Here is a 25,407-nt window from a genome sequence, read left to right as displayed (position 1 = left end):
CTGGAATCAAGCGTGATTGACAGAGAGCGCGACAAAAGTCCCTTTCGTCCATAAATTTGAAAACATGAATTTGCATGAAGGGCTTGGTCCTATGGGACCCCCAATTCAGGGGGAGGTTGCAAATGCCATGAAGGCCAGGTAAGGTTGTGTGGACACCATGTGAGGATTCCAAATACATGGATTGGATGGTGTGGCAAGACTGTTGATGTGGCACACTGTCAATGTGACATTTGGCAAGCATAACAACCTTTTTTAGATGGCCAAAAGGCTTGTTTTTGGGTGACACGTGACACCATTAGAGGATGCCATGTTTTAATTTATGAAGTATTCAGAAGTTTGTATTTGGTTTATTATATCTTTTTTTGAACTTAAATATATGGAGATTAAGCAGTTCTTTATTAGTAACTATAATGATATTTATGCATGTTTACATTATTGCACCAAACATAATGATATCTATGCATGTTTACATTATTGCACCAAACAAAATGGGGCTGATCTTAGACAGAAGAGATTTCAACTTTTCATTAAGTTGGATATAAATTCTAGTAGATTAATTTTAACCTCAAATCTCACAAATCAATTTTAATCTCGTAACTGTTAAGTACTCCGTTTGCATTTAGTTTATTTTATCCCTATCTGAACTTAATCATTGGGGATTAAATGGTTCTTTATGAGTTGCTATAATGGCATTTAGGCATGTTTTATGTCGCTGCACAAAAAATAATGGGGCGGTCTTGGATGACAGAGATTTTAACTTTTCATTAAGTTTGAATTCTTAAACTCTCATAAATCAATAAGCCAAAACTTTGCATTTGGTTCAGTTTATTTATCTCTAAGTTTAAATCAATTTATTCATTTTTAAGTTAAATAAATTAAGGATTAAATGGATCTTTGTTAGTAAATATAATGTGTCTTTTTTCAACAATATGTTTAGATCATTAATGATGTCCTTTTTCAATATGTTTAGATCATTTCAAAAAGAATAGGTAGTTACTCTTACAATCATGGATGAAGAGGTTTTAACCTACCATTTATTCATTCGATGTGACATAATTTTTTATAAATCAATTTTTTTTTAAATAAGTTTTAATTTTAGTTTTTTTTTTCAAAATACTCAAAATGTGATATCCGAGACAATGTAAATATTTAAATTACCACAGACTAAAGAAACTATTTATTTTTTTTAGTTATAAAAACTATTTCTTGAATTTAATTTTTGAAAAGTGAAATAGTAGTTACCTATAAACACTGTTTACTTGTTAAGTAGTTAGGATTGACAATTACTTGTACCTAACTGGTTTCTCAAGGATTTATTCAAGAAGATCAAGAGGATAGGGGTATATGAGATCATGAAAAAAGTGAGCAAGAAAGGCAAGGAAGAAAATCTGTGCTGATATGTCAAACAGTTTTTTGTGGCTACGTCTGGTTTGGACCAAATAGCTAAGATTCTAATACTAAAAGAAAGAAGGTTCTTGTAATCCGGAACAGCTTGGGGGGAGACTAACCGACATAGTAGTCTCAAGGTTGGGAGGCAAAGTAGTGAGCAGGCCTAGTTGCAGACCGAATCTGGAAGACAACGTGACCCAGAAAAGTGAAAATTATTGTAATAGTAAGGATCTGATATATATACCTCTATACAAATATATGCTTGAATTTTTCTAATAGATAGTAGCAATGGACTGGTTAAATTGTGGAAATTGTAAGTAAATTGTTTCATATATCTAGATAAGAAGCAGATTACTTCGTTTGCACCCAGTGAATAGCATAGTTAAAATTACAGTGGAAAGAATTGAAATTGATAGTACTTATCGTTTGTACCCATTGAATAGCATAGTTAAAATTACAGTGGAAAAGCTAAAATTGACAGTACTTATCATTTATACCTAGTGAATAGCATAGTTAAAATTGCAATGGAAAAACTGGAAAAACTAGCAGTACCTAGATATACATATAAATCATGAAAATAACACAAAATGTTCAGGAGTAGAAAAATTGTCAAGACTTCCACTTCATATATGTTTATAAATAGGAAAAACCCTAAACTAGGGCAAGCAGGAAGTCAAACAATGTATACATAATCGTTTAACATTTGTAATACATACTAGAACAAGAAAGCAAATTTAGGAATCACAAAATCATCAAGATATATGAAAATCTTAATGCAGCAGAATGAAATTTAACTCAAGAATGCATAAGACTCAGATAAATAAAATACTAGATTTCCTCGAATTTTTACATTATCAAAACTCTAACCTCGCAGGTCAGATTAATTAAAATTACGAACTCATTTAATAAACCATAAACAAATGGGATAATTGTAGTCTTAACTAGAAACACGGACTAGCAGAGTTACTCTTCCTCTGGGCGAAAATGACAAGTAACTGTGGTAAAATTCACAGTGCCCTGAAACTGTTAAAAGATAAGAGTATTACAACATCCATAGCTGGCCATACAAGAGTAAATGTCACAGTAGTACGAGGCCACTTAAAACCCATGAAAATAATGGAGTTGGGCTAGTTCTTTGGACTATATAACCCTTATAACTACATAAACCACATACTGCTCTTAGGGCCGGACATAATGCTATACAACAAAGACAAATCCCGACAGTTAATACTGATAAGTTAAGTTGTTTGTAAACGAAGTCCTCGTCTTGGACTCTTAGACAAGAAAAAACTCTTAACCAAAGAACAATCGATAAGATTTAAGTACCTAGTGGTCAGTGGGTTCTGCCATTACCACGTGCACAGGACCGAATGAGGGTTTTCCTCAGATCTTTTCCCAAATATTCAAAACCTGTGAAACCCTCCATCCAAACTAGATAGGTAACCAAAATTAAAAGACTCTCATATTTAAACAGCAATGAATAAAAGGCGATAGAAGGAAAACATCAACCAGAACTTACCCGATTACAGTTGCTGGAAGAAACCCTCTCTGTGAAATGCTGAAATCGGAATCCCAATAAGTTTGACAGGGAAGCCAAAAATGAGCAGGAGGCACACTATGGTGATGAAGAACGAAAATGGAGAACTAGCAGACCCCAACAACCAACGAAAAACCTGGAAGAACCTCTGCATCGTAAGGTTCTTTGGCAAAGCAGGCTGTCTCCGTTGCCCGGAGAAGCACAATGAACGAAAAACGACAATTCACCCCAAGGCATAGAACCCCAAGGTTCACCTTTGCCGTTTGATCCAAGCTACAACTGTAGACCGTTGATAAGGAGTCGATCCTGAGGACAACGATGGAGCTGTATAGCAGTGAAGTCTCCAGAGTAACCACACCTCCACCTATGCCGATAAACAGTTGAAGCATTAATAAACATTTAGAAGGCTGAGTGGAAAGAAATAATTTTGGTGCAATGGTTGGATTTCATTAAAGACCTATATTAAAGTGTAAGTCCGAGCTTAGTCCCATTTAATTAATGTAATCACAGAACATATTTCGAGATTGGTAAGTGCGCATGTTGGCTCGTGTAACAAAACCCATCCAAGGTTAAATGTCCTTAAAATCATTAGTCACAAGAATATATGCCTGAATTATTGTTTGACCTGAATAATCATATAATAATAATGAAGGAATTTCAACTGTCTAAAGTTACCAATCTGTCGCAGCCATAAAAACTCAATAGTAAATAATCTAAGATTAATATATGGTAAATCATTTGAAATTTTTTATTCATGATTGCTTTAACATGTGGATGTGTGAAATATGGTATCAAAGTGCTCAGGTTGCAAAACTGAGACCTCTGGAATATAAGAAAATAACAACATCAGTGATGTGCACAGAGGAAGTAGGGAAGCAATCAACATGAGGAGAAATGGAAATCCACCACACAAGTCTGTTATGGGCATTGGGCCAACATCATTTCATGATTGCAATCCTAAGGTATGGGTGCAATTGGGAGATGAACTCGTAACACCAATATTGCTATCATGGAAACTCTACAAGAATTGAAGGATGAGATGGCCCGACTACGAGCAGATAACAAAAGGCTCATGCAGGAGCAAGAAAAGATTACGAAGAGTTTATCCGATGGACAAAATCATTGACCACTAGATCCTATCCCTGATTACGGAAATATGACAGGGGAACAATAATTTCAAACTGAGAATGTGGAAACAAAAGGTGGCAAAGAGAATCATGAAGAAGAATCAGATAATGTGTCGGGACACAAGACATAGAAAAGACAGAAAATGGAACTTCAAGGGGAATTTCGAAAAATAAAGCCTCCCCTCTTTGATGGTGAACAGGAAGAGGCAGCAAAAGCCTGACTCATCAATATGAACAAGTATTTCCAGCTGTACGAGTATGACCATAATTTAAAGGCTCGTTTGGCCATTTTCCAGCTACAAGGGAAAGCCACCCTATGGTGGGAGGAAGTAAAAATAGTTCACGGAGTAAATGAACAAAGCATAACCTAGGAAAAATTTCAAAGATATTTTAAAGAAAAATATCTAACTGAAATATTTTATGACGAAAAGGAAAAGGAGTTTCATGATCTCCGACTGGGCCAATTGTCCATGGATGAGTTCATAACAAAATTTACATCATTACTTCGGTATGTCCCTTACATACACGAAGAAAAATCAAAGGTGCAATAGTTTATCAGTAGCCTCCCACTCTTCATGAAATAACGACTGGAGTTTGATAACCCAAAAACCATGGACGAAGTTATACGTAAAGCGCGGATATGCTACCAGCAAAACAAACCAAAGGGAGATATGGGAAAGAGATGGGTCAACAAAAAAGGAATTAAATTTACTTCCAACCACAAGGGAAATAAGGGCACAGGAAACAAAGGATTGTATAGAGGTCAAACTAACCGGAATATGAATAGAAATTAGCCCAGATTTAAATTACCAAGTGAAACCAAGATGAATGAGCAATCAAGCAGAACTGAAGTAGAATTAACTAACAGACCACCTGTACAGTGTTGGGGATGCGGAGGCCCACATTATGTCAAAAACTGCCCACACCACAAAGGAGTTGATCAGATTTCACAGATACAAGAGGCATCTACTGTGGGTGAAGTGGCAAGAAGCATTCCTAAAATTAATGTTTCCCTTGAAGACCATCAGGTATAATTTCAGCCAACCATGATTGAATTTGAAGGTAAAGTTTTCGATTAACCATATCTATTTTAATTGATCCCGGAGCTACTTTGAGTTATATTAGCCCCAAGATAGTGGAACAATGTAAATTGCAAGTTGTTAAGTTTAAAAATCCTTGGTTAGTACAACTAGCCATAGGAGCAAAAAGAAGAGTTTTGGCCAAAGTCAGTAATTGCCCCCTAATATTAGTTGATCAGTCTATCATGGTAGATCTGAATGTGTTACCCCTGGGGTCATACGACATCCTTATAGGTATGGACTGGTTGGAAAAACATTGATCCCTCATTAATTGTAAAACCAAAACCATTAATTACTGGGATGAGAAAGGCGAAACATAGGAAATTCAAGGTATTCAAAAAACTCTGTAATTAACAGTTGTAAGAGCCTCCCAATTAGCAAAGTACATCAAAAAAGGCAACTAGGTTTATGCAATAAAAGTAGGATATGATGACTCTAAAGATAACATTGTTTCATTAGAGAATATACTTGTGGTACAAAATTTTATGGATGTATTTCCTAAGGAAATCTCGGGCCTACCCCTGAAAAGGGACATAGATTTAACCATTGAGTTAATTCTAGGAGCTACCCCAGCCTCCCGAGCCCCTTACCATATTAGCATACCAGAGTTAACAGAATTAAAAATGCAGCTACAAGAGCTGCTTGATAAAAAGTATATCCATCTCAGTGTGTCCCCTTGGGGAGCTCTGGTGCTTTTTGTTAAGAAGAAGGACGGAACCTTGCAAATGTGCATGGATTACCATCAGTTAAATAAGTTGACCATTAAAAATAAATATCCCCTCCCCCGTATAGATGAATTATTTGATCAGGTGAAGGGTGCAACTATATTTTCAAAGATCGATCTCCGCTTGGGTTATCACCAGATTAGAATAAAAGAGGAAGATATAGCAAAAACTGCGTTCATGACTCATTATGGGCATTATGAGTTCGTAGTGCTGCCTTTTGGACTGACTAATTCCCCAACAACCTTCATGTGCCTCATGAACAATATATTTCATCAGTTCTTGGACAAGTTTGTGTTAATATTTATTGATGATATACTAATCTACTCTCGGAGCATGGAAGAACATAAGGAGCATCTTCGTATTGTTCTGCAAGTCCTAAGAGAACACCAGTTGTATGCTAAATATAGTAAATGTGATTTATTTAAGGAACAAATCTAGTACTTGGGACATGTCATCACTAAGAATGGAATCGCAGTGGACCCAAAAAAAATAAATACTATCATGGAGTGGTCGGTACCGAAGGATGTAGCTGACATAAGACTGTTCATTGGTCTAGCCAGATATTATAGATGATTTGTGGAAGGTTTTTCTAGGGTGGCCTATCGTATTACCTCTTTGCAAAAGAAAGGAAAAACCTTTAAGTGGACCGTTAACTATTAAAGGAGCTTTGATCAGCTCAAACATCTACTTACCACCACGCCCATTTTGAGCATTGCTGATCCCAATAAAGAATATGTGGTTTGTACGGATGCTAGAAAAGAAGGTGTAGGTGGCGTATTAATGCAAGAAGGCAAGGTTGTTGCCTATGAATCAAGGAAGCTTAAAGAATATGAGAAAAAGTATTCGGCCTACGACTTAGAGCTGACAGCAGTCATCCATGCCTTAAGAGTGTGGCGACATTACTTGATGGGTAATAAATTTCTGTTAATGACTGATAATCATAGTCTAACAAACTACATTAGACAACCCACTTTGAATGCTAGGCAAGCTCGTTGGGCAGACTTCTTAAGTTAATTCGATTTTGAAATAAAACACTTGAAGGGAAAAGAGAACCGATTTGTAGATGCCTTGAGTCATAAGGTAAATTGTTTGTATGAGATTTCTTTTAGTGAATCACGAACTAATTTTTATGAGCAAATTCATGAAACAACCATGCAAGATTTAGTATATAAACATTTATGGAAGAAAGAAAATTTTTTGAACAACCATGAACAACAATTGGGATATGAGGTAAATTCAGAAGATTTGCTCATTTATAGGAAAATGTTATATGTGCCTAACCAGAAACATCTTAAAAAATTAATTTTAGACGAATATCATAAGATTCCATATGCAGGTCACCATGGATACCAGAAAATGATTTTTGCCCTTAGTAAGGGATTTTTCTGGCCTGGTATGAAGAAGGAGGTTGCAGAATATTTAGCCTGATGTCTGGAATGCCAACAAGTAAAAGCAGAGCACCAACACCCAATGGGATTACTCCACCCATTGCCTATTCTTGAATGGAAATGGGAAACCATATCCATCAATTTCATTACCAGGCTACCCAAGTCTAAAAGGAAAAATGACTCAATAATGGTGGTAATGGACAAATTGAGCAAATCTGCTCATTTCATACCAGTACAGTCAACTTATAAAGTGGTACAAATTGCTAACATTTTTATGCAAAACATTTTTAAATTACATGGAATACCCAAAATGATCATTTTCGACCGTGATGTGAAATTTACATCAACATTCTGGAAAGCTCTATTTGAAGGATTGGGCACACAACTACACTTCAGCACTGCTTATCATCCTCAAACAGATGGATAGACAGAGCGAGTAAATCAAGTAGTAGAAGACATGTTGTGGACTTATGTAATGCAACAACCATCTAAATGGGAGGACTACCTACACTTGGTAGAGTTTGCCTATAACAATGGATACCATACATCCTTACAGATGAGTCCCTTTGAAGTGTTATACGGGCGTAAGTGCAAGACACCCTTGAGTTGGAGTGGTCCAGAGGACAAATTGATGCTAGGACCAGATATGTTAGAGGAAATGGAGGAGATGGTTAAAAAGGTATGAGCCAATTTGAAAGCCGCTCAGGACCGAAAAAAGAACTTTTCTGATCAGAAGAGAAGCTTCTGGGAATTCCAGGTGGGGCATCATGTTTACATTCGTGTACGAGCCAAGAAAAGAACATTGCAATGGACTGAATGTGCTAAACTAGCACCCCGATTATGCGGCCCTTTATAAATTTTAGCTTGAACCTAACTATTGGCTTACCAGCTTGCCTTACCTAGCCGCATTTGTGTGCACAATGCCTTTCACATTTCTCTACTTAAGAAATACATTTATGATGCTAACCACATAATCAATTGGCAAGACATTAAGGTAAAGTATATAATAAGTATTTTTTTTAATTCAGATTTATTAAACAAGTTGGTTGATGATTTAAATTGTTTTGTTGATATGTATAGGTCGAACCAGAAGGTGAGTTCTTGTTCAAACCCTTGGTTATACTCGATTGGAGAGAAGTAACGCTGCGGAAATGAGTTATCACCCAGGTTAAAGTGCAATGGCAGCATTATGGGCCAGAGGAGGCTACTTGGGAAGATGAGCAGGTTATGAAGGAGACCTTTCCAGATTTATTTTCATAAATAAAACATTGAGACAATGTTACATCTTGGGGGGGAAGATGTGATATCCCCAGACAATGTAAATATTTAAATTACTACAGACCAAACAAACTATTTCTTATTTTTAGCTATAAAAAGTATTTCTTGAATTTAATTTTTGAAAAGTGAAATAGAAGTTACCTGTAAATATTGTTTACTTGCTAAATAGTTAGGATTGACAGTTACATGTCCCTAACTGATTTCTTGAGGATTTATTCAAGAAGATCAAGAGGATAGGGGTATCAGAGATGAAGAAAAAAGTGAGCAAGAAAGGCAACGAAGAAAATCTGTGCTAATATGTCAGACAATTTTCTGTGGCTATGTTTGGTTTGGACCAGATAGCTAAGATTTTGATAGTAAAAGAAAGAAGGTTCTAGTAATCAGGAACAGATCGGGGGGATACTAAGTAGTGAGCAAGTCTAGTTGCAGAACAAATCGGGGGGAGGCTAAGTAGCAAGCAGGTCTAGTTGCAAAACAAATATGGAAGACAATGTGACCGAGATAAGTGAAAAATATCATAATACTAAGGATCTGACATATATACCTCTATACAAATCTATGCTTAAAGCTTGCTAATAGATAGTAGAAATGGACTGATTAAATTATGGAAATTGTAAGTAAATTGTTTCATATATCTAGATAAGAAGTAGATTACTTCGTTTGCACCTAGTGAATAACATAGTTAAAATTACAATGGAAAAAACTGAAAGTAACAATACTTATTGTTTGTACCCAATGAATAGAACAGTTAAAATTACAGTGGAAAACTGAAATTGACAGTATTTATCATTTATACCCAGTGAATAGCGTAGTTAAAATTACAATGGAAAAACTGGAAAAACTGGCAGTACCTAGATATACGTATAAATCATGACAATAACACAAAATGTTCAAGAACAGAAAAAATGTCAAGACTTCCACTCCGTATATGTTTTATCATACAAAATCATGTATGCCAAATGAATACTATAGGAAGGCAAAACCTTGAACTAGGGTAAGCAGGAAGTCAAACACATATGTATACATAACTATTTAACATTTGTAATACATACCGGAACAAGAAAGCAAATTTAGGAATCATAGAATCATCAAGATTTCTGAAAAGCTTAACACAACAAAATGAAATTTAACTCAAGAATGCATAAGACTGAGATAAACAAAATACCATATTTTCTCCTTGAATTTTTACATTATCAAAACTCTACCCTCGCAGGTCAGATTTAGTAAAATTACCAACTCATTTAATAAATCACACACAAATGGGATAATTACAGTCTTAACTAGAAACACGGACTAGAAAAGTTACTGTTCCTCCTGGTGAAAATGACAAGTAACTACGATAAAATTCACAGTGCCCTAAAACTATTAAACAATAAGAGTATTACAACATCCATAGCCGGCCATACAAGAGTAAATGTCACAGTAGTATGAGGCCGCTTAAAACCCATGAAAACAATGGAGTTGGGCCAGTTCTTCGGACCATATAATCCTTATAACTATACAAAACACATACTACCCTTAGGGCCGGACCTAATGCTAGATAACAAAGACAAATCCCGGTAGTTAATACTGATAAGTTAAAGAATTTGTAAATGAAGTCCTCCTCTTGGACTCTCAGACAAGAAAAACTCTTAGCAGAAGAACAATAGATAAGATTTAAGTACTTGGTGGTGGGTGGGTTTCGCCATTACCACGCGCAGAGGACCGAATGAGGGTTTTCCTCAGCTCTTCACCCAAATCTTTAAAACCTACGAAACCCTCCATCCAAACTAGAAGGGTAACCAAAATTATAAGAATCGCATATTTAAACAGCAACGAATAAAAGGCGACAAAAGGAAAATATCAAACATAACTTACCTGATTGTAGTCACTGGAAGAAACCCTCTCTGCGGAATGTTGAAACTGGAATACTAATAAGTTTGACAGGGAAGCCACAAACGAGCAGGAGGCACGCTATGGTGATAAAGAATGAATATGGAGAACTAGAAGACCCCAACAACCAGTGAAAAACCTGGGAAAACCTGTGCATGGTAAGTTTCTTTGGTAGAGCAAGTTTTATCCATTGTCTGGAGAAGCACGATGAACAAAAAACAACAATACACCCAAGGCATAGAACCCTAAGGTTCACCTTCGCCGTCCGATGCAAACTACAACTATAGACCGTCAATAAGGTGTCGATCCCCAGGATGATGATACAACAACGAAGTCCCCATAGTAAACACACCTCCACCTAGGCCAATAAACAATCAAAGCAGTAATAAACATTCAGAAGGAAGAGTGGAAAGCAATAATGTTGGCGCAGTGGCCGGATTTCATTAAAGACCTATATTAAATTGTAAGTCTGGGCTTAGTCTCGTTTAATTAATGTAATCACAAAACATATTTCGAGATTGGTAAATGGGCCTGTTGGCTCATGTATTGAAACCAATCCAGGGTTAAATTTCCTTAAAATCATTAGTCACAAGAATATATGCCTGAATGATGGTTTGACCTCAATAATCATGTAATAATAATGAAGGAATGTCAACTGTCTAAAGTTACCAATTGTCGCAGCCATAGAAACTCAACAGTAATTAATCTAAGATTAATATATGGTAAATCATTTGAGTTTTTTTTATTTATGATTGCTTTAACATGTGGATGTGTGACACAAAAGTTTGTATATGATTTTATTTTTGAGTTGTATCTTTTTTATATGCTATTTTGAGTTATCTCATTACTATGAATATGAGTTTTTTTGTGTGTTTGAAAATGGATCAGATTTAATATATTTTTATTGAAGATTTTACATTGTTATTGTTTAGGTCAGTAAATAGAGTTTGACTATCTTACATTATTATTGTTTAGGTAATGTAGAAAACCTATTTTTTCATTAAGAAAGAGTGTTGGAGTTTAATTTTCTAAAACTTTCCTCAAAATTATAGATTGAATAAATATACAGTTCCCATACTATGTTAAATGTAGATATAATTCAAAGTTGAAATTTTAGTATAAATACCTATGATCAAATATCAAGTGAAATATGATCCTAATGGTAAAAGAATGCCTATAATGGAAATATAGGAATCTAGTATGAAATATTGGCAAAGTCAAGTCAACGAGAAAAGCAAGTGCATTGCCTGAAAGTACTGGCTGAACACTGTTGAAGAGTGTTAGGTTCCTATACCAATAGGAGTCATAATTCTGAATGACAAAGGTTAAGCCTTGTAATATTGTACATACTTTTTCTTTTTGCAAATGTTTTACATATTATAAAAAATAAAATAAAAATGTAAAGAGGGCATATCCTAAAAGATAAATCAAAGGACAAAAAGAATAAGAGAAGGTCAAAAAAAATGAAAGAGTATGAACCCCAAAAACAAAAATACCATGAAAGTGTGCAAGTCCAAATGCCACTATTATTTACTTTTATACATAATAATGATTGTGTGCAACTTGTTATTCATGCCACAATCCATGGAAATCAAACTATTTAATCTTGGTTATTCCATGATTTGAATTTTATGTTTATATATTAAAGTATAAAATCTGGCCAAACAGTTTAATCTTGGTAGATCATAGTTAGGTAAAGAAAATAAAAGGAGCTCATAAGCTTAATCTGAGTCCTTGGATGATATAAGGTTAGAATTAGATAGATTTACTTTCCAAAAAAAAAAAGATGAATAAGGGTTTGCTAGCCTAAATGCACCCTAAGAAATGAAGAAAATATGTTAGAGGTAAGAAAGAGTAAGTAGAAGAAAGGTCGTTGAACTGCCAAAGTTACTTGGATCAAAGAACATGCATCATGCTAATACACATCTTTCAACATGTGTAGTCAACTATGAAGGCAAAGACAAAGTTTTATAAGTTCATGTAATTAACTTCCCCTCATTCACTTTTCCCCTTTACTTACTAATTTCCTATCCATAAATATGTTCTAAATACTTTTAACCCTACAAGTCAAAGGGGTTCAGAGCATTTCTTTGACTTTTGGAGGGGCTAGACTCTCGGCTTAATGACTTATGGATTCAAGTACTAGAATCCCCTTCATAAACACATTTCCCCTTCATAAACACATTCCCCTTTCATAAAAACTATTTCCCCTCACTACCCGAAGAAAACCCTTTTTTTCTAAGGTTATACACCTTTTTACCTAGGAAAAGTAATAAAACCCCCATATAAACCCCTTTCCTAAGGGTTAAACACCTTTTATCCTAAGGAAAGTAATAACACCCCATGTAAAACCCTTTCGCACAAAAAACCCAACAAAAACCCCTTTTTCCTAAGTTCAAAGCCTAAATGCACAATCGCATGCTTTTTTCCCATTTACTTAGGAAAAACCCATCCATCGTATTTCATATTAATAAAATAACTTTATTATATAAAACCCATATAACCCCTCTTCCCATAAATATATCTAAATCCCTAATTAAAATACCCCCGCCCCTTAGTTTAAATAAAAACTATAAAAATTACCCCTTACCCCACTATAACTTCACTTGGTTTACCTTACCCTGGTACAACTAAGTTAACCCCGTTATAACTTGAGTTAAATCTCGCATTGGGCCTTACTTGACTGCCCAATCACTCTTTAAGTCCAGCCCAACCCAATCACTTAACCCAGGGATTAAGCCTAAACTAATCCCCAAACCGCCCGATTAAACCCCTGGGCCCCCCTCCTCTCACGTTCATTTCCCCTCGCGCAACTCTCCCACCAAATCACCATCAAATCATGATAGCGCAGATCCAATAGCTGAAAGCCATATCGGCCGGGCCAGATGGACTATCGTTACCCGCCTGATAAGGTAGTTTTCCACCAACCCTCGACTATTATGTTTCGTGCTCTAACAATGATTGAGTAACCCCTCTCTAAAACTGCCCATGCCTAAAAGCGGTACGACAGACTCCTCAATACTGCCGCCCCTCTATCCCGATAAACTGCTTGCCCTTTATAAATATGAATTTGATGCCCTTTTTCAAATATCTGCCCATTAAATATTTGAACCTGGAAACCCATGTTTTCTTTCATTTCGACCGTTTTCCAGTGTAAACTTATGAAACCCTCCAGTTCCTCTGCGATGCGATTTCACCTCCGTTCATGCGTAAAGCACTACCCCAACCCCTTTTCCAAGCATTCCCATGCCAGGGAGCCATCAACCACCATCCATAGCAGACCAGAGTTTTCTTAATTATTATTGTATTTTTCAGGTTATCAGATGATCAGAACTTGGATAAACAGTTCTGATACTAGTCAAAGGAACCTTTTTACTCCAAGACTCGACCTAGAAAATTGTTAAAAGCACAAATTCAAATGAAGAAGACCAATTACGCATGTACAGAAGATAAAGACCCTTACACTCGAAGCTGAGAAGAAGACAAAGATAGAGTAGTGACAGTTCAAAACAGAGGAGCAAGACCAGAGATGCAGTTAGAAGCCAAACAATCCAAACACACTGAAACTTGATCAATATCCATTTCCGATTGCTGAGACACCTAAAAAACATAAGAATTTACTGTTGAAATATATAGTAAAAAGATAAAATGTAATAGTAAAAGGAAGAAACAATGAAGAATAAAATCAGGTCATCAGAGTGAAAGAGTATTAGTGACAGAGAGTATCAGATGAAAGACACAAGTAACTAAAGCATCCATCGAGATGAATTCAACAACAAAGAGCATAAAGAGCTAGAAATAAACCATAACAGCTAGCAACACCACAATAAAAGGGACAACATGAATCAATTCATTAGCTGCCTCTATCTTCCTGCGAGAAGATATTTTCTATTTCCTAGATTAAATCTCAATTCAGTTTAAGATATTTGTAACAACACCTTATTATAAATACTTCAAAAATTGAAGTATGTGGGGTGGATTCTTAGACATTTCTTTAGACTGCTTGATTGAAAGACTGCAAAGGCTATTGGAGCATTGACTGAGCTAGCAAGATGGATTGGTGAAGAAAGACAAGATATTTCAAAGGATTCATGTGCAGAGCAAAGTGTAGACAAATATTTTCTATCATTGATGTTATATCTTTAAGTTCTCATATTGTTGATCTAAATTTGGATGCCATAATTGGAAGTATTATATCAGAATTTGTTTAATTACTCTCTGCTATAACAATTAGGCAAATCTACATTTTCTACAAATGATCTAAGTTAAGGAATTCTTAATTGATCCTTAGTTTAGGTTGTTTCTTTTAGTCTATAGCAAAGGATTCTTAATTGCCCTTTTTTTTTATTCGCCCCATGTTCTTCGTTTCAATCCCGATCGAAGAATTCTTAATTGCTGTCCAACCCTGGTTAAAATCTTTTCCATCCCTCTAGCCTAAATTCGTGCACTCTACTCTGCTATCTTGCCCTTTGAACATTCCATTTAGTGAGTTGATCGAGTTCTGCTGCCTTTCTTTTGAATCCATATGCCCAATGGTCTAGAGACATCATTCTATCCATCTGTTTAAAGATCCCCACCACCCAATTTTCAATACAAATGAAAAAACCCCTGAACCCTTCAGAACTAACCTAATATCCCAGTAAAACAAAGCTAAATTATATAGAGAGAGCCCTCTTTTGACTTAGGTTGGCTAGAGCCTAAGCCTAAAAGTTGGTTTGTGGTTACCTCGGTCATTTTCTTTCTTCTTATAACTTCAAGAGAAAATTTTGAGTGATAACATAGTGGCGACTCTACTGGGGAACCAACAATTCCTTAGACCTAATAAATCTTTAAGAAATTTCTGATTGTGTATTTTACGCCTCTTAAAGTTGTTTGTTTGAAGTTATATTGAAAAGTATTACAAAAACAATTGAAAATTTGAAATTCTGGCTTCTAGGAAGACTCATTTTACTAGGGCTAATCGAGATCTGTAAGGGCCTCATTCCTATTATTAGAGCCTCAATCTATTATACACTAACAGATCTATTTTCCTGCTGATTTAAAAGTAATAAAAGGAGCTTACTGACCTTCTTACATAGCTTTAAACATTTAACATCTTATCATTTTATCATAAGCAACATAAATTAAGGTGAGCACTCCATTGATATCAACTTAACAAGAGTAGTCCATGGAAAAATACCTGTTCCGGTGGTTGATGATGATACCTTTGTCTTATAGCTCCAGCTGAATGCTCCTTCTCACCGACCTAACTGGATTTACCTCCCAGCCAACTAGGAAATAAATTCCTAGCCCAAGAAACCTCCACAGGTTCCCTAGCCCTCCATGCCCAAGTCCAACCAGATATAGTGAGTCCTCAAGAAGAATGTGAAAAACCAGATAACAATACTTTCCTCCTCTCAAACCCAAGAAACCTCCATAGGTTTCCAAGGTCTCCCAAAATCATAACAAGTCCAAACAATCACAACCAACCCCCACAATCATAAGCAAGACCCTCCAACCTCCCCCTTTCTTCCTTCCCCCTTCCCTTTTTATACACTCCTTCCCTTCTCCATCTCAACCACCTCTCATTAATGTCATTAACTTCTCATCCATCCTTACAGTTGACTTCTCTTCTCCCAAGTAAGCTAGGAGTACATTTGGAAATGTGACATGAATATAAAATTGAGAATTTAATGGGAAATGATCATGTCTTCTCCCAAGTAAATCTAAAAAGTACATTTGGGAATGTGAGGTGAATATATATATTGATAATTAAATGGAGAGGACTATGTCTTCTCCCAAGTAATGTGAGGGTACATTGGGGAATGTGAGATGTAATTACATGGAGAGGACCATGTCTTCTCCTTAGTAAATGTGAGGGTACATTGGGGAATGTGAAATGAATATATATATTGATAATAAGATGGAGAGGACTATGTCTTCTCCCAAGTAAATGTGAGGGTACATTTGGGAATGTGAGATGTAATTACATGGAGAGGACCATGTCTTCTCCTTAGTAAATGTGATGGTACATTGGGTAATGTGAAATGAATACATATATTTTGAAATAATGGAAGGAGACCATATCCTACCTAATATTCAATTTGAGAAGGTAAGTGGGGAATTTGAATAATGGAAATCATGAATTTTATATTAGACCAATATTTCTCAATATTTTTAGATAATGTAAACATTAACAAAATTTGTAGGATAAGATTTAAGTGGGGCATTACATACACCCCTCCTTCAAAAAACTTCGTCATGAAGTTAGAATGAAAAGATGCAAGGAGTTGAAAGCATAGCAACCAGAGAGAGTTATAGCAATAAAATCGGATAAGTCCAACAATGACATTTCTTCCCATCAAGAGTCTCCAACTGATCTATATCCTCCTATCCACCCTGGCCTACTTCCATTCCCACCCTATCCATCCTCTGCTACTTTATCAGTGGCAATGGCCATACTAACCACTAATAAAACGGACATGGTGGAAGTGTCGAATACATCGACCTAACTTCCCCAGCAGGTAACTGGCAATCATGATCACACGTCTAGGGGGAGCGTTCAGCTGTCCTCCCCACGATTCCAGGTTTCGGAGGATACACGGTGGCAAACACCTCCACCTCTCCTTCAGAGCACCGACCACACTACAGAGCTGGTTGGACTTGTCATCGAATAATCCAGTCAGGTCATCTTGCCACCTGTCATTTGCATTTTACTCATGTCATAAGAGTGCATATCAAGTAGATACCAAATGTAATAGAACAATGTACATCGTACATTTCCTCATTGGTCGTCTCGACCTTCCCCAATGGAATAATATATCTTGGTTATCATACGGTTCTTTCTAACCTATAGTTTAGTTCTCATCCATGCATATATACAACCACAAAATATATATAGATACATGATCTTAAACATCATGTTTATTAAGCCCAGTGTCCATGTGTCAATTTTTGTTGTTTATACTGGAAATAAATCTTACATCAGATAAATCATAATTTCACTAAGTCATTGATTAGATAAATCATATCTATATAAGCCTATACGATGCAACAATAACTTTGACAAGTCATGCACTAGATAAATTGTAACCAAGTAAGTCACACATTTGGTCATACATCCAACATTTCCAGCATCAATACCAAATCCATCAATTGATTTTCACGTGTCCAACCAAATGTGTATAATTTTCATAAATAACAACATGGAACTGCAAAATAGAACCTTAACATAGGTGGCTATCTACGTTAAAAGGGGGCATCATAAATGCTCATGTGACATCCTTGTGGAACCCTTCAATAACAATTAGAGTTGAAATAGATTCAACTATCCATCATGGAAAATAGCATTTGAACCCGGATATCCTATAAGGTGGTACCAAACCAAAATAATGGCAAGCAACGGATTAGTGCATTATCAATTCCACTAGAAGGTGTTAGTATAAGTTTTATGCATATAATTTCTTTAAAACCTTAGTGAATATAAAAGTCCCACTCTTCCAATTTGATGGTTTTTTCATTCTTCCAAACCCATTTAGTTAATCTTGAAAATAAAAGGCTCAAAACTTCAAAAATTGTTTCCAACATGATTTTCATATTTTTTTTGGAAATTGAGAGAATGTCCTCTAAATGTCAAAAGGTTCAAATTTATTATATATTTAATCATTGTTTACTAGTACCAAAACAATTTCATGATATATAATGCAGCTCACAATATGACCAGACAAATGAGAAATAATTAAACGAGTGGAATACTTGCCTTTGTCCTGCTGCTATTAGTATTTCCCCTCTAAATGGCACTGCATTTCTAAAGATGCTTACTCCTTTCATAAGTGGCCAGTGACCACAAAAGTTGCGAAGAAAGTTGAGGGTCCTTTTATCCAAAACTAGAGACACATTATTTTTCACGACTTTTTTATTCAACACTAGAATAAGGGTAAAAGTGTATCATAATATTTTCATTGGTCTTTTATTGACTAAATAAGCTTCCATTCTAAAATCCCAAATTCTCTACGAATTGATCTTCTCATTTAATTTAATATCATTAAAGATAACTATCACAGTGAGCCTTACACAAGTCCATAGTATTCAATCTATGTTTTCACTAGAAAATTCTACCCCACTAGACCATCTTTGTTAGGCCTCCCTTTGTTATGCACCATGCAATAATTGTTGGCATCCTCTTTTCCTCAACCTTAGGTTACATCATGTCAGCCCATTTTTCTTTGGATTGTTTGCCTGCTAGTTTTATTGTTTTTCCTTGTTACCTGTACCTATTCATTATCAACTAATTTCTTGATTACTTTCTAGATTTCTTTGTCTTAATAAACAAACAACATGACAAAGCATACTTAGTTACAAGACTAGGCTTAATATGTATGGATTAGAAGAAACCATTACATTGAATCTCACCATCCTAGATTGATGCATTCTAGCAAAAATAGATTTTTGGAGAAGTTCAATTCAATTAAGAACACTTTAACAAATTAACCATGCCTTTAAAAAAAAACTATCAAATGGTAAGGATAGTACCAGATCACTTAGGGAAAACTCTTGGCATGTTTTGGGCTTCGTAGTAACTCAAACCACTCTATACTATATCCCTATGTTTAAAGTAGAGGGTATTTAAATGACATGTGCTAGTCAATGGAAGTCATGAGCATTACAACCATAAACTAAATTTAGGTTGTTGTGACATCCCCACTATATTGCAGATCCGGTGTCTCCATTTATAGGTTCCAAGAAGCTTAACAACCTCATCTACTTATTTCTATAATCATTCCTCTACAAGGAAGCATGCAATGTTAAGATTAAAATTTGTACAAAGATAAAGCTTATAATGGCCTTGGGGCTTAATGGTTAAGAACATGTATTTCTTTGTAAGAGGTCATAGATTCAAATCTAGAGGGGAGTAGAGAAGGTAAACCTCCACAGACTTTAGTAGTCAAGTCACTGCAAGGAGGCGGATCCCTTGTCCCAGAAACAAGGGGTCTCATAAACCAATTTCATGTCTGGCTTGGCCATGACCTTCTTCTTCTTCTTCTTCTTCTTCTTCTTATTATTATTATTATTATTATTCAAAGGGAGAATCTAGCTCCGTTTGTAAAATGTATTTGACGGAGGCATAACATCAACATAGAACCAACTTGTAGTAGAAGTATGTTGAAAGCCTCTTTCTCACTTTTGAAGCCATGAAGGTACGAGGGAAACAATCTTCAAATGTAATGACACTGGGATAATCACAAAGGACTCCTAGCTTTTTTTTTGGAGATGAGCCTAAGCGCATTGGGTCAACAAGTCATACTATATATGGGAGCTTTTAAATGTAAAGAAGCTGGAAAAACTACAAAAGACTCCCTAACTTCTTTCAAGATCGGCCTTAGACGATTGGGTCAATATAACATACCATTTACAGGAGACTCCTCGGATCCGAAGATGTGTCCAAGCCTAGGTGATATCCCCTAACTGTAATCGTCTCAGTCTAGCCAACAAAAGACCAAATTATTTTCATGACATGAAGACAGTTAATCACTTGAAGATGGTTGTTTGGAGAACAACTTGAAGATAAATATAATCTTGTAAGGATATTGTCACCATGCAAGAACTGTCCAATGATGAGATTAATTAACTGGAAGACAACTGCTCCCATGGTGATGGAGGTTTGAACTAGAATTTGTCAAAAACAATCAATAAAAATCAATAATATTCAAAATTGCAAGAATGCGAGCAAGCTCCTATAGATAGTAACACTTAACAGCGTTCAGTAGAAATTGAACTACTTTTAGCTCCAGTTCCCTTAGAGAAAGAAGAACTGACAGACTCTAGAGTCTGGAAAGCACGATTGGACCCAAAGAAACAAATTATTTTCTGTCATGGACTATTACTAGCAACATAGACCTGACAGCAGAAACAGAATGAAGTCCCATCCGTTAACTAGGGAGGCCAAACACTATGTCAACTAATAATGTTGCCTGGAGTAAAATGCTTGGCAATGAATATCTACATATCCATCCCATTTGTATGTAGCTTTGGCTGTACTCAGGTTCTTTATTTCGCTTTTATGGTCTATCACGTGTAAGTTTCCAAGTGCTATCTTGCATATTAAGTTTCTTCCTGCTCTAGAAAACTAGAAAATTGTTTGTGTCTGAATCCCTTTCATTAACAAGGCACACTTTACAGTCGCTACTGCAATATGATTTAATCTTAAACATAAAAGGAGGCAATGAACTATCTATATGAATGATCACTAATATCCCTCATGTCAGAAAGTTGCAAAAAGGGACTATAAAGAGGAACAAATGTGGCCCCCTGAGCTTGATAACAGGCCAAGGAAAAAGGATAGAACTGTGCTCCCACTCTAAATCTCGGCAGTTCTTCAGCAAAGGATAAGCATATTGCAGAGGGCAACGTTCCACAAAGTTACAAACTCGTGATTGGACTGCACATCAAAAGGATAAGGATATAAAAAAAAATGGCTCAGAAACTATAACCTGATAAGGATAAGAAGATTGCAGAGGGAAACAATCTACATGTCGAGAAGAATGTACATCATCATTGTCCCCGAAGCAATGGATGGATCTCAGTTAAAGGCTCAGAAACAATAACCTGCAAGGATAAGCAGATGAAAGAGGGAAAGGATCTACACAGACATCAGTGTAAAGTAAATCATTAGAGGCTCTGAAGCATACGACGAAAATCAGGTAAAGGGTCCAAAACCATACACCAATACAGATCAAGCAGGCTGTAGAGAACAACACCCTACAGCACCATAAGTAGAACATACATTATTGACGTTCCGAAGGCAGAGGATGGACATCAACAAAAGATTAAAATACAGTAACCTGATATTTATGCAGGTAGTCATAAACAGACACAGACCACACAGGGAAATAAAGTCCATTGAAGAATAAGCTTCTGAATTCAGTTTGTCTAAAGTGATGCTTTCTGCAAGTTTCTGGGCAATTTTTTTTTTTTTTGCCATGACCACTGTATCCATTGATGATCATGACAATTAAACCAGAACTTGCTACCACACTATACATCTTCATGAGCATGTCTGACTAATGGATATGGGTCAGACAATAGTTTTTCCGCCATTAGGAAACAACATCATAGTAATTGTGACTACATCTCCATCCTATTACCAACAAGCCACAAAATTGAAACCTGTTTCTAAAACAGAGATCACAACTGATGATAAATACTATGATATGAAATTTTAATTACAAATAAACTAGAAGATACTAAAAACCATTTCACCAGTTATGGAAATGAGTTAGGCCACGATTTTTGTTTTGATTTTGAGTTAGTAAAGTTTAGGGCTCAAGACTGCTCTGTCATTTTATTCTGCCAAGTGATAGTGATCTGCACTATTGCTGATATTCTGGGTTTGAAGCACTGATCTGATGCAATGCTGTTGGCAAACACTTTACCCAGAAAGCATTGAGTCTGCAAGGCTGTAACCTTGAATTTGGGCCTCAACTAGCCAATTCAAACTATGCTCAAGATGAAAGAATCTTAACAACTTTAGGTTGCGTACAGAGAGTATGCAGATTGAAGCCGGCTATCAGATTTTCTGGGGTAAAGTGCTGCCTATTAGAGCACATTGATTTTAATGGCACAGTACAGTAGGCACAGAGTTGTGGTGTTGGAGAAACAAGTTACCTTGGCCATTTTTACAATGGATCAACACTGTTGAATTTACAATTGATCAACATGATTTCATTTAGATACTATTTTGCGAAGAAAAGTTTGGAAGAGAAGGATTGATTCATAAAGCCATCAATTCCTTGGGCTGACATTTGGTATGCATTCGTACTCATGTACGTTATTGCAATTGCCATCCAAAATGAAGGAGATCTGTAATCAACCTATGCCAAAATTTCAACGCTTCGTCAAATGCATTATTTGACCAACATTTAGTTTATCATGCTAACAAAGGCTCGTATGCATGAGAACATGCTAGAAATAATCACATGCACTTGGGCAGATCAGCTTCCATTTTTATGAGAATTGGTTGAGCCACTCCAAATGCATATGGCTATGCTCCTGCGTTGGTTTGGTCACCTACCACATTAAATTTTCAGGGGCAGACAAACTGTCTAGTGAAAATTTTGAGAACAACCCAAATTCCTCAAGAATAGAGATGCCATGCTTATCAGGATGGTTCTCATGCTTATCAAGATGGTTCTCATGCTTATCAAGATGGTTCTCATGATTGTGGAGACATGCTATGAGTATTGTTTATTGGGTATATTGAGGATGTTGCAAGATCAGGGAAGGTTGCTTCCAAGGAGGGGAGATGAAACCTGTTGTTAAAACTGATGATGGGTTTGAAACATGTCTCATGCGTACATAGAAGACATATTTTCAGAGGGACTGAGCCATTATCTCTAGCTTTGGAAGCATGAAAACTGGGCCCCTTGCAAAAATTCTAAGATGAAGATGGGCACCCCTGGTTATGTATTCCAAGAATATTATGAGGCCACCTTTGCCACAATATCCTTTATATTTAGTGGGTATGCATTGCTTTTGGGTGTACTAAGATACACAGATATAACAATGAAGGAAACAAAGGCCCTAATTGTTCTGGGAGATGTGCATTGTGTGCTTTTCACATTGATATATTGGCTCCTATTATATTATGCAATGGAGCTTGCTCAATCATTATCCATGTATCCAACAAAGTCAGAGTGCTCACGAATGTACAAATACTAAAATTGCATGTACCATTGGTTTACCACAATGTACTCTTTGTTATAATATATATATATATATATAGTTGGATCCTGCTTAAACCTTAAACTAAACTCATAGCATACATTGCATCAAGGCAGTGGTGGTGAGGTATGTATTACTGTCCACTAATCTCTTCTACACTGTAGCATCAATTTCGTTCTTGACCTCTTCTACACTATAGGATAAACCTCATTATTGACCTCGACACTATAGGATCAACTTCATTCTTTGATCTCTTCTACACTATAGGATCAACTTTGTTCTTGCCATCATCATTAAATAATTTCTCACCGAAGATTGTAGGTGTGCTCACTAGCATTCATTCTTCTCATTATGGCTTACATTGAAGCACTGGTTAAAGGTTTTGTTGATGAAGCCTGTGACATATACAATCGCATGATTCAACTTGGAGGGTATCAGCCAAGTCTCAGCTTATAAAATTCTCTTTTTAAGGCCCTATTACGTGGCACAGGAGGGACTGCAAAACATCATTTAAGACCAGCAGAAGCTGTGTTTCAGAATTTGAAAACAGCAGGGCATAGGATAAAGGAGGATATTTATGAAGGTTTAATATGGCTTCACAGCTACCAAGATTGTATAGATCATGAAAGAATAGTCTGTCTAAGAAATGAGATGAAGCAAGCAGGATTTAAGGAAAGTAGAGACTTACTTGTCTCAATACTCAGGGTCTGTTCAAGACATGCAGATGTAAAAGAGGCTAAAAGAACTTGGGCAAAGTTAGTTGACACTGCTGTAGGTCTCACTTCTCAGGCTTATGTGTATCAAATGGAAGTTTATGCCAAGGCTGGACAACCTATGAAGTCTTTGGAGATATTCACAAAAATGCAGGAGGAAGGAGTCTCCATGAGTGTGATTGCTTATCTGAAAATTATTGAGATAATGTCAAAAGCCCAAGAAAAAGAACATGCAGAAAATTTTATGAAGCAATTTGAGGATAGTGGTCTGAAGCCACTGCAGCCATCCTATGTGGACTTGATGCAAATGTATATGTGCCTGTCTATGTATGGCGAAGTAGAATCCACATTCTCTCGATGTATGGCAAAGTGTCGACCTAATCGGGCAGCTTATGAAATATACCTTGAATCCTTGATTAAATGTGGCATGCTGGAGAGGGCTGAGGGGGTTTTTGCAGAGTTGCAAAGGGATGGTGCAATTGGTATTAAATCAAGATGTGCAACATAATGCTAGAGGGATATCTCAATGCTAGTCAAGAAGAAAGGATCAAACAATTGTATGATGAAATGTGTCATAAGAAATATGACGTTGAGCCTACATTGATGCTACAAATAAAACCGTTGCTCAATTTGGGCGAAAAAAAATGTTAATAAGCGTCTCAGCTTGAAACTTGTTGCAGAGCAGCGTGAGATTTTAATTGCTATATTTTTGTCTGGTGCTAAGGTAGAATCGTACGATGAGAACAAGACTTTTGAAGTTCATTTTGAGTTCAATGAAAAATTTGAGGTACAGGATGTATTGAAAGCACACATATACGACACATTTTATGAATGGCTGAAACCAGTTGATCGATTGAAAATTCAAGCTGAAGACATACCGCCTCATTTTTCTACTGTGAGTCATGGTAGTTTTCGATTTTATGCAAATCAATTTAGACCAGGGGGACAGATGGTAATGCCACGGCTTATACATCGGTGGCTATCTCCCCGGTGTTCTAGCATACTGGTATATGTATGGTGGACGTAAGAGCACCTCTGGAGATGTTATATTTTATGCACAAAACTATAAAGTTGAAGATGTTGAATGTGTTGGGAAAGCCTTGAGAATGAAGTCAATAAATTGTGTCATAAAAAGGAAGGGAAAGTAGTTTCAGATACGATGTCAAGGTAAGGATGCAATCTGGGTTTGGGAGTTGATGGAGCCTTACATATTGGATCCATTGAAAGAGTTTTTGAAACCTAAAGCTAGAGTTATTGAAAATGGAGCAGGAAATGAAGACACTGATTTTTATTCAGAGGACAAGTTTAATGGGGGGAGTTCTGAGTCCATGAGTGATTCTGACTCTCAGGAAGGGATTAAAGAGACTGAAACAGAGTCGGAAATTTTAACACAGTAAGCACAGAGAGAATGAACCTTTTTGGCTACACAACTTAGCATGCAGATTGCATTTGCTGCAAGGACATGAGAATACTCTCTACAGTGATGAGAATCAAACATTTTGACATGAAAGAGCATGTCATTTCTTCCAGTTCATGATCAATTAAGAATGATGGGATTCAATGATGGATGTGTGACACGAGTAGATGATCTGAGTGTGCT

The 25,407-nt window shown here is 36.2% G+C and overlaps 1 pseudogene; it reads left to right on the top strand.

Moving 5' to 3' along the window:
• The first annotated feature begins 64 nt into the window (after positions 1-64).
• LOC149234606 (pentatricopeptide repeat-containing protein OTP51, chloroplastic pseudogene) lies at positions 65-25,204 on the top strand (annotated as a pseudogene).
• The last annotated feature ends 203 nt before the right edge of the window (positions 25,205-25,407 follow it).

Source organism: Pinus tabuliformis, chromosome 8 (assembly GCF_031772625.1).
Source record: "Pinus tabuliformis cultivar Carrire ecotype Pingquan chromosome 8, CPIR1, whole genome shotgun sequence".
Classification (NCBI taxonomy): Eukaryota; Viridiplantae; Streptophyta; class Pinopsida; order Pinales; family Pinaceae; genus Pinus; species Pinus tabuliformis.
The sequence above is the reverse complement of the archived record's forward strand: the minus strand, read 5'-3'. Positions and strand labels throughout refer to the sequence as shown.